Raw genomic sequence first — 12,381 nt, 5'->3', positions numbered from 1 at the left:
CTGAGTCCAATGACACCATTGGAACAATTTTCATGGCTCCCCGGGTCGAGTCAGCTTGGTCTTGGCCAGCACCCTACCACATATAACAAAAGTTTGATCATTGTCTGATACCTGTCCTACTTTTTTTTAATTATTATTAATGTAATTTATACTGAATTTCAGTTGATAATGACACTATGTTAGATTTTGACCCTTGTTCGAATCTCTACATCCCAGGTACCTACCTATACCATATATATATATATATGAATATGTTCGTAGACGACTTTGCTTTACATTTAAGCTGCTTACAAGTCCATATGAGGCCATCAGAGCTCTGGACAGGTATCAGAAAATGATTAAACTTGTTATATATGGTAAGGTGCTGGCCAAGACTAAGCTGACCCGACCCGGGGAGCCATGAGAATTGCTCCAATGGTGTCATTGGACTCAGTGAAGGTAGTGCTTGGATTTTCAGGACCGTCTTGACTGCTCTGACAAGTTCATATTTTGAGAATATTACCGGAATTTGACCTATGGCCTTGACCCCTAGCCGACCGGGTTCGAACCTGACGTGGCCTCTTTTCTTTTGGTACTGGCTTGCCATTTGCAACAAAGTACCATTTATTAAAATCGGACATCAGATTATGAAGATATGTCTCATCAGACAAGGACCACACCTCTATTTAATATATGAAGAAGTATGCATATTTTCACGAAAACTGATACATTTTGAGACGGTCCTCCGACGAAACCGTCGGCGGTAAAATTATACAAGTTACATATCCGTTTAGATAATGTTTGAATTTAATTTATAAAAGTTATTATCTTGTGTTTGGAACATTCTACAATTATTTGAAGTTAATGAAAAACACGGACATTTTCCGTACGGAAAAGTACGGAAATACAGCTTTTTATTTTACCCTTTCACCGGTAGACGGGCGACATGCGATACGACATTATGAAAATGTCGCTTCGTATTGTCGAGTGTCACTTCGCGTGTCGTGTATCGTTTGGAATTGTCGCGCGTCGAACCTCACCCAAACCCGCGACACGCGACATACGATACGACATCTGGAAAATGTCACTTCGCGTTGTCGAGCGTCGTTTGTGATTATCGCATGTCGTTTGAAAATGTCGCCGTTGCGTTTGCAGGGTCGACACACGACAACGCGAAGTGACATCGCGACAATACGAAGTGACATAGCGACAATGCGAAACGACGCTCGACAACGCGAAGTGACATCGCGATATATCGTGCTTTTGAAAGGCGACATTTCAAAGTGGATACCGCGACATTGTCGTTTGGGATTGTCGCCGTCGTTTGCGATTGTCGGGTGTCACTTCGTAATGTCGCTATGTCACTTCGCGTTGTCGTGTGTCGACCCCGCAAACGCGACGGCGACATTATAAATGGCCCCAACAGGATTCCGTAGCATGGCTATTTTTTTTATATAAATACTGAAAACATTTTATAAGAACATTTTAAGCCTCTAAAATAGCACAATTTTATTTGATGGCTGAACCATGTTTGGAGCCAAAGCCAATAAAAATGTCAATGTAGAAACAACCTGCTGGAGTTACTTTCCCTCTTAATGAAGAAAACAGATAAATGATAATAAGAACAAACATAGGGACGGAACCTAGTCTAATGTAGCTTACATCCACTCCCACGCTGCATGCCTCGACGATCATGCTTTTTGTCGTTTATTTGTTTCTCTAATAAAAAATATCTGAATCCTGGAATGCAAAGTTGGAAATGGGCTACTTTGATTAGAATTTGATAAAAACGACAAATTTATTGCAAAACAAAAATATCACATTTTCAATGTTTTCGTTGTATTTTATTTACGAGCTGCATATCCGTACGTAGTCTAAAGATTGCTAATTTCTAGCTGTCAGTGGTAAAATCTAACATCTACATCTACATGGTACTCCCAACAGTCAATAACTGACTATGACTGGGAGGACATATTCAAGAGTTTAAATGTGTTATTTGTATGAAGGTCATAATATCATAGAAAAAAATGACAATATGCTACGATCGAAAATCATTATAAAAAACTTGAAACAACAATAAAGGGAGCTAATAAGATAGCAATAAATTATTCAAATAAGAAATATTAGAGCTTATATAAATTATATTTGATCAGAAAATATCAATTATAATTTAAAGTCAGAATATAAACAGGAAATGATAATAAACAATCGTGACATTAAAGCTACAGAAATTTTGTAAACAGGTTGGTATATATTAAAATTACAGTATCGTTACTTATTTCATCGCTAGTAAAATGCACGATATTTAACCGGTAAAATTCTAGATTTCGTGTCATAGTTTTTCAATTACATTAGAAAAAAAAACACAGTTGATAAAAGACTGAAATGCCCATACTGCGATTAGTTCTTTTGAAATGCATAGCCACACCACTATCATAGGAAGGATCGCTGAAACGTATGACTGTTTATACATTTAGATTTCAAACCTGTTGTCATATTTGGCAGGTATATAATAAATTATTTAATTTACATGATACAATTTTTTACAAGTTATGACATAAACGACATTTGATAATATCCAGTCTGCATTAAATATTAGTTTGTACATTGACGAATTTCAAAAACTAACGAAGTTGTCCGTTTCTTACGGTATTCTGTCAAGACAATCGTGACTTTTTATTTAATACTAAACCGCGATGCACGATGGTACGATGGCCAAAACGCGATGGCGCGATGGCGCGATGACACGATGACACGATGATAAAACAACGATGGTGAAAACGCGATGACACGATGACGAGATCGCGATGGTGCGATGGCGAAATGTCGATGTAATATCGCGTGTTCATCATCGTACCATCGCGTTTTCACCATAGTATCATCGTACCATCGCGTTTTCATCATCGTACCATCGCGTTTTCACCATCGTGTCATCGCGTTTTCACCATCGTACTACGCATTTTCACCATCGTACTATCGCCTTCCGGTGGTCATGCGCAGTGGTACAGTATATGTATCAGTAAAGTACAGGCTTGATACAATCTCATTTTCACATTGCACTATGTACCTTCTACATCTTTACAAGAATAAGCTGAGTTTGAATAATACCATGTGACTATTACACCAAGGATTTTAGTTAATTTCATGCATACATAAAATACAAAGAACGTGGCCTTGAAGATTTTACAGTTTTAATGAACTGAGCACTGAACATTCTGTAAAATATTTTGCAAAACCGCAGACTCTAAATAGTAAATTTCTTCTCACAAAATACATTGAGATACATTCATCTAGTATTGACAAAAATACAAGTGTACGGGAATACGCATTTCTAACCGGAAGGCGAGGGTACGATGTTGAAAACGCGATGGTACGATGGTGAAAACACGATGGTACGATGATAATAACGCAATGGTACGATAGTAAAAACGCGATGGTACGATGGTGAAAACGCGACGGTACGATTGTGAAACCACGATTGTACGATGGTGAAACCACGCTGGTACGATGGTGAAAACGCGATGGAACGATGGTGAAACCACGATGGTACGATGATGATTACGCAATGGCACGATGGTGAAAACGCGTTGGCACGATGGAACGATGATGAAAACACGATGGTACGATGATGAAAACATGATATTACATCGACATTTCACCATCGTACCATCGCGATTAAATCATCGTGCCATCGCATTTTCACCATCGTACAATCGTTGTTTCACCATCGCACCATCGTGCCAACGCGTTTTCACCATCGTGCCATCGCGTTATCATCTTCGTACCATCGTGGTTTTACCATCGTTCCATCGCGTTTTCACCATCGTACCATCGTGGTTTCACCATCGTACCATCGTGGTTTTACAATCGTACCATCGCGCTTTCACCATCGTACCATCGTGGTTTCACCATCGTACCATCGTGGTTTTACAATCGTACCATCGCGCTTTCACCATCGTACCATCGCGTTTTCACTATCGTACCATTGCGTTATTATCATCGTACCATCGTGGTTTCACCATCGTACCATCGCGTTTTCAACATCGTACCCTCGCCTTCCGGTTAGAAATGCGTAGTCCCAAAACGCGATGGCGCGATGGCACGATGATAAAACAACGATGGTACGATGATGATAACGCGATGGCACGATGGTGAAAACGTGTGGGCACGATGGAACGATGATGGAAACGCGATGGCACTATGGTGCGATGGTGAAAACACGATGGTACGATGATGAAAACATGATATTACATCGACATTTCACCATCGTACCATCGCGATTAAATCATCGTGCCATCGCATTTTCACCATCCTACCATCGTTGTTTCATCATCGTGCCATCGCACCATCGTACCATCGTACATCGCGGTTTAGTATAAAATAAAAAGTCACGATTGTCCAAACGGAACACCGTAGTTTCTACTATCCTGTTTGCTGGAACGGGCGCGGGCGGTGTAGAGTGCAGTGCCGAATATCAAGACTTGACAAGATAGTCTTTTAAAATAAACTGTTGGACTGTCTTGATTTCTGATGAAGAGATAAAAGATGAAACTAGAAAGAATGTGTTGTCTTGGTAATGTGTTCATATTAGTTACCAAAAAACTATCATCGTACTGTCGCGCTTCGCCATCGTGCTGTTGTGTTATCAATCACCATCGTACTGTCGCGCTTCACGATCGTACCTTTGGCATGTGAAAGTAAAAGTAGGATTTCAAATTATAAAATGCTGTATATTTCTATATCCTAGAGTTCACAGGGAGCTGGCGCTGGCCCTAACGGAACACCGTAAAAAACACCTGGGCTTATCAGCGCGATCCATGGATTTGCCGACCCTATTCTGTCGTTCAATTCGCATGAACACCGAAACAAATCATTTTATTTCTTAATTATACCTCACATAAACGTCCAGTGCAAATTTCCCATTAATTTAACTTGAAAAATTCTGCGCGCGGCGTATTTGTGATGGCTTTATGTGAGTGCAGCGGGCAGTGTATGTCGTAAATGAAGATATTTTCCTTTTGATTTGCAAAATTTCAAATTTTTATTTTAGATGTCTGCTCTGGCCGATAAAAATGGACTCGGATTAAACAATAGAAACGAGAAAAAATAAGTTTCACTAGAATAAAGAAGCATGAAAGAAATCAAAGTGCAGAAAAGAAAGCAATTTGTGTCGGACATCACATTGGAAAGAAATTCATTTCATTTTCAGTTGGATGAATGCATCTGAAAGAAGAGGTTTTTTTCTTGTTTAATAATTTTATTTTCTATTTTATTTTAAATATTCATTTAATATATTGTTAACATTGTTTTCTTTTTTTTTTTTTTTTTTTTGCCACATTTATTATCTATGATAGTGGGTATAGACCTTTTATTCCAACGAAATTCCGGATACTGCTTTTTAAAGTTAATTCTGGCTAATTTTTAAACCTTTTTATTGTGTTAACTTTATTAAAACGGTATATAAGTAAGTTATATACCAGTACTGAAGTACATATTTAATATATATTATTAGAAATTATGTATTTTTAACTTTTATTATCACTAATTGCGACAACGTTTCGGCCCAGGGCCTTTATCAAGTCACATGCACAATTCTTAGATTACATATTTTGCAATTATTCTGGCTAACAAACGCATGATAAGTAACCTTATATGGAATCACGGAAGTGACGTTTAACAATACAATCGACGTAGACCCGCCAAATTTGGGTTACATAGTTTATACGTAAAAAAACATCCGCTACTTAAAGAAAGGTATAGGTTTCCACAAGACAACTCTTATTAAAAATAATAAAGGGAGGTAATGAATCAATGATGTATCTGAATTATTTTTTGGAAAACTGTATCTTTTATTTATGTAATTCTTGGATCTTCGTTAAATATAATTACTAAAATAAGAAAATAAAAATTAAGAGGAAAAAAATAAGATAAATAAGACTGTTTTGTGTTTTTGTTTTGATAAACTGGTATAAAACCCACTACTCTAACTGTACAACGCAAAGTTATTACACAACATTGACCGTTTGTCTTGCCAAATATACGAGTTGATCAGTATATGACTGTATAAAGGTGGTAAAAGTGTTTATAGTAGCGAAATTTTCAGTCATAATTCATTGCTGCATACTCAGAAGCTGTTCTCCTAAGGAGGCGGTGAATAAAACAACAACAATACCATGTAAGGAAATACACCAACGTAATCGTCAATATATATCACTAGGGTATATTTTTGTTCCTTTTGAAGTGTGCGTTTCACGCCCCTAGGCGGGATAAAATGATGTTTGTTGTGTTTCATTCATTGTACATTTTAGTCCTTCCTCATCATTTATCTTTAAAGTACCATATAGAGCCCACATTCCAGATTAGACATTTATCAGAATAATGATTGAAACTCAGTCATTTCGGATGAACAACTACGTATGTCTAAATTTAAGCACAACCTTATGTATATAATACATTTCATTTCATATACCAAAACTTAGAAGTCAGTTTCGCTTATGGGTCATAATCAGTCAATAATAAGACCACTAAATATAACAATAACAATTTTGCCCACACTATAAAGACAATGTTTTTTCTCCAACATTCATGAAACCCAATTAGAATGTCTGTTTGTCTAGGGTCTGACACCAGACACCAGTATCGTTATATAATCTTTTGTCCTATCAGAACTATGTACACTGCTTTGTTTGGCGCTGAGTTTCCTTTTGCTGCAACTTTCGTACTTGTATATCATATTTCCCAGTAATCTCATGCGCAAAATCGTTATTTACAATTTCTGCGCAGGTGATATGATCCATAATTTCATATCACATGCGCAACAGCATTATTTCATTTTCTGCGCACGTGATATTATTTGTTCATATCTCCCGTCGGGAAATTTATACTTTCGCATTGATTAAAAGACTGAGTCGATAAATTTTCTGACGTGGCGCTTATATAATTATACTTTAGGATTAAATTACCCTTTTCTGATGCTCTTGTATGTGCGAACCCGGCTGAAATTTCTTTTTTTTATGATTTTCTGTACCTGCCAAATAGTTCGAAAATAATTGTTCATCCAATATTGGATCGAAACTACGACCATGAGATTGGAAATGGTCTAACTAAGAAAATGAGTGCTCACACTTATATGTTTCTTTAAGAAAAAACAAAGTTATCACCGTTTTTCGAATGTTACTGATTGACGCAACGTTGAAATATTTGAATAAATATAGGAGTCAGCGATATGTAAACGTCTCTGCTAAATCTATCAAAAAAGTCTTATTACACAGCAAGGTCGCCAGAAGTAAAGACTCTTTAATTCTGTCTTCATTATTTTGTTTGTAATTTTTTTTAATTTTAAATCAATAATTACGTTTTTTTTCCAGAAAATGATTTGGCCTTTATAAGATTTCGGTATAGAAATCAAAAAAAAAATAATATTGCATTCCAGAGAGGTGATATGAAAAATGTTCACCCCTTGAAATATGAATATAAACCCCGGCTGGCGCCTCGGTCGATATTCATATATCTCGCTGTGAAATTTTTTTGTATCACCCTCTCAGTAATGCAATATTTATATAATATCGTTTTCGTCCTATTTGTGATCCTAACGCGTTTTGCTTTGATAAAAACCTAAGTATATGACGCTACAATTTTTGCATAAAACTGATAAATATAAAAGGTATGTGTACGTTCAAATACACAAAAATGATAGATAAGTACATTCTTAATTAGATAATGCGAAACCTTAAAAAATGTATTTTCAAGGGGCAGGACGTGAAGTGGTTGCACATATGTTTCAAGCAGCAAAAATGGTTGCAAACTTAAAAATTTGCGGATATTTTCAGAAATCATCGCGTGTTCGCTTGTTCTTTTTTATCAGGTAAGTGGGTTTCTATGGTATTTTGGACTCTATGGATATGTGCATGCATCAGTTTTATGTCTACGTCACACTCGGTTTAGCGTTTCAGCGTTATAGATTTCAAATTCTCGAAGTTATAAAATGGTATTTTGATATTTGAATTGCGTCTTTTCTTGCCGTTTTTACATTCTTATGATCAAACTAGCCTGTTTTGGGGCCCTTAAACAAGACAAAACAACTAATTGTGAAGAATTCTATAAACGTTTGGCTATGCATGTTTTAGGGATAGTGCTATACCCAAATAAATCCTGTTCAAGCTCTTTTTTGTTGCAAACTTGTACTTCAAGCAATTTCTGTTGCAAACATTTTCTGATAAAATAGTGTCCAACTATCAGAGAATGTTTATTGTGCAACTCGTGAACATTGCTTTTCTGTTTAGGGTCGTACTTTTTTTATAGCATCAAATGGCCCTTTGATATTTTAATATAAAAACGTTATCATGTTTTCATGAAACCTGGTAGGATTAGGGTTAGTGTTCCTACATAATTTTAACATCTTCCCTGTTTATAGATTATAGAACGTCTACGTTCCCGCATGTGGTTTGACGTCAACGGCAGATAGATTCAGTTGTATAGATTGCAAGCAGAATTAAAACTAATTATATAAACTCGGAGACATTGTCTATAGGTACATTTTGTCTTTTTGGTCTTGTCCGGTTATACACAAAATACAGACAAGGGCTTTAACATGCAGTTGTATTATTTCAGATCTGTTCAGGTCTAGATGCTATGAACATCAGACGCTACTAGCATTATGACCCGAGAGCATGAACATGGATCTGCAGTAGTTGAACATAGCTGAACAAACTACGCTAAGACGTATATCAGAAATAACCATTAGGTAAGTGCTATTGGTATCAAAGACAATTTGTAAAGTTTTGTAAGCCTATTCTTGTTTTCTATTCCTATTCTGAACCAACAATTTTAGCAACCTGGAGTCAGATACATTTTTTTTGCGTAATATTATAGTACACACAAGCAATGTTGTTACCAACCAGTAATGAAAAGTAAATTAATTGCAGTGTAGTGCCATAATACAGAAGACATATAAGTATTTCTACAGAAATGAATGGCAAGTACAAACATTGAAATGCCGTTTACTTGCAAATTTTATTTTGATTGTTAGAAACAAAACAAAAGCGCCAAGTGCAACATTGTATAGTGTTTTATGTTCAGTTCTTTTTATTACATTAATTATTAATTACATTGCAATATATTACACAAATAACCAGTGTTACTTTTTATTGCAGAGATGACGAGTTTAACTGAAAGAAAGGAAGCGTACCAAAATATGGAACATTTAGAAAATTAAATGATATACCAAGAGGTGTTCAACCAGTTAGGTCACATTACAAAGTTGACGTGTCCGCTTAGACTATATTTTCAGCGAACTCACAAAGTAAAATACAGCGCAACAGTTACGCTGTATACAGTGAATTGAAATTGATAAACTATAACAAGAAAATGTTCGGCTGCGATTAAATCAGACTTCTCTGAACATGAATAACATAATGATGGTATTTTCTGTTGATTGCCACCACAAATGTAAATGCCAACTCTACTGTTTTCAATTTTTCCTTAATAAAGTTGACTGTGTCCAAGATTACATCTTTTTTGATACCGTGCAATTTTGGGTTTGCCTTTTTCGAAGTTGTATGTACTACTTCTTCTTTCTGTTTAAAACCATTCAATTTTCCAATCAGAAGCTTTAAACGACAAAATTAAGCACATGATAAAATAACGGGAACTACATTCATGTTTCAGCAGATGTTACACTGTAACATAGATGAGTTAAACATTTTATCTCAGTTTTACTCTCATTGTACAGTGTCCATATGTTTTAGTGTTAATATCGAATTAGTTATTGTTTTGATACACAGAAGTATGACATAAGATATTCAAAGACAAAATATGAACTATGCCGCATGTCCGTAAAATGGTATTTTAAATTTACATGTATCTTATCACCAACCCTCAATAACTTTGTTTCGTATTATGACCATGTTATATCGATACAAGATTGCGCAGGTTGATAAACAACTACTATAACTTCTAAGGAGTTCAAAACAGTTTACATAATGATCATATCTTAAGACTGGGATATATTTTTGTTCAATTAATCTAGAAATGAAACATAACGTATGGATTTCATATTATGTCATTATGTTATTACATCACTGTTGTATATAAATGTTTTGTTTTTATCTATCAAAACTACATGTACTAATATTTTATGAAAAACAGCTTTTATGAACAAATCATGTATCCTGATAGTTTGTTGTTTCATGTAACGACAAATGACGTTGAAGCACAAACCATGAACGAAATTTCTTTTCGCAAATATCACATTCCAGAGGAGAATTCCCATCGCTGGTCTCAGTCTTGCGTTGTTGCCTGAAAAATAAATTAAATAAGGAACTACACTACTGTAGATATCAGATCGATTGAAATTAAAACACTAGTTTGCTATATATCAGTTCGATTATAATATTTCTTTTATGTAAAATAGCTATAACAAATATTCTGTCAGTTATAAATAAAGGTCAATAGAGATAGGAACTTAGAATTTGGACTAAGAATTGAGACAAGAACTTGTCAGATTATACGGTTTGCATTAAGTAATTTCTTGGGCAAGATAGACACAAGACTAGTGCACACCATAGCAAAACATCGACCATATTATTTCTCTGATCTTCCAAAATCACAGAAAGCTAAAAATAAGTCTCTGTTTTGTGTCCAAATGTTGTTATACGTGATTAGAAATTGAATTATGAAATATCGAGCTATCTGCTGCAACTTTGAGGAAATCCATGATTTGCTCTTCAGCCAGATTCACAATAAACATTCTCTAATAGTTGGGCACTATTTTTCAGAATAAGTTTGCAACAGAAATTACTTGAAGTACAAGTTTGCAACAAAAAAGAGCTTGAACAAGATTTATTTGGGTAAAGCACTGTCCCTAAAACATGCAGAGCCTAACGTTTATAGACGTCTTCACAATTAGTTGTTTTGTTTCGTTTAAGGGCCCCAAAACAGGCTAGTTTTATCATTAGAATTTATAAAAACGACAAGAAACGACGCAATTCAAATATCAAAACATAAACATGACCATTTTATAACTTCAATACCTTCGGGAATTTTATATCTACAACGCTGAAACGCAAAACCGAGTGTGACTTAGACATAGAACTGATGCATGCACATATCCATAGAGTCCAAAATACCATAGAAATCCACTTACCTGATGAAAAACAAGTGAACACGCGATAATTTCAGAAAATATCTGCCATTTTTTAAGTTTGCAACCATTTCGCTCGCTTGAACCAAGTGCGCAACCACTTCACGTCCTGACCCTGAATTTTGAAGGTGTTAAACAGTTGTTAGTATCTTTTATACTAAGACGTCCATAAGTCAGTTGTAGAATGTAAGCACTTAATAAAGGAAGCTAATATTCAGATGAAAGTTTAAACTGAATTTAATTTAGTATATTGTCATCTGAGCAAAAAGAAACTATTTAAAAATAAAGTCGAAATATATGAAATCAGAAAGTATTAAATTTCAATACGTTAAAAGCATATATGTATATGTCTGTATAAACATCTAGTATAATTAATACTTCAGAATACAGTTTTTCTGAGTGAAGAATTCATGTTCTTATATTAGTAATTGGCGTTCAAACAAGTCTGTTTGAGGAGTCTCTCCATCTTATCAAGCACTGAGCCAATCTTTTAAAAAATACTATGATACATACACGGTATCACTTATTAAATTGCTTACAGGTCAATAAAAACTATTGCCCAATAGTATACACTAACTGAATGACTTGTCCGCGAGTAAGTAGCAAAAACTACTGAGGCCCGATATGGTGCACTGCATATTTCAGTTACCGGTTTATAGTTAAAACTATTGCCCGGGATCGGATTGATGACCAAAAGTGTTGACTATTGACCGGCAAACCATTCAGAAATTAAAAGATAGTATAATTAATCATGAAGAATTAAAAGAAAATATTATTGAAGTCGAGATAAAGTTAGAAAATATGTATCAGTTAGAAATCCGAACAGAAGAAAATAAACTATATACTGACTTTACAAAATAGCATCAAGATTTGTTATACACATTTTCAAATAAATTTGCAGAATATAAATCTGAAGTTGAAAAGGCAGCTTTACAAAGAGGTGATGATCATGACACAGCATTAGATAACCTTAAAAAAGAGTTTAATTCTAACATGGAAAATTTTAAGAAACATCTTCTGATCTTGATTAGTACACACGTCACAATTTAAAGTACGCGGAATTAAGTACACTTACAGAAATATTACAAAACGATACAGCGCAGCTTAATGCTAAAGTCGAAAAAAAAAATAAAAATGAACTGGACTTTGTAGTTGAAAAATCAGATAAACAAGGAGAATCAATTACTGCTAATGCTGAAGCAATTACTCCTAATGCTGAAAAAATTACAAAAGTAAGAAATGTTTTTTTTTTGTTTTTTTTT

Source organism: Mercenaria mercenaria, unplaced genomic scaffold (assembly GCF_021730395.1).
Source record: "Mercenaria mercenaria strain notata unplaced genomic scaffold, MADL_Memer_1 contig_4793, whole genome shotgun sequence".
Classification (NCBI taxonomy): Eukaryota; Metazoa; Mollusca; class Bivalvia; order Venerida; family Veneridae; genus Mercenaria; species Mercenaria mercenaria.
Note: the sequence above shows the minus strand (reverse complement) of the source record.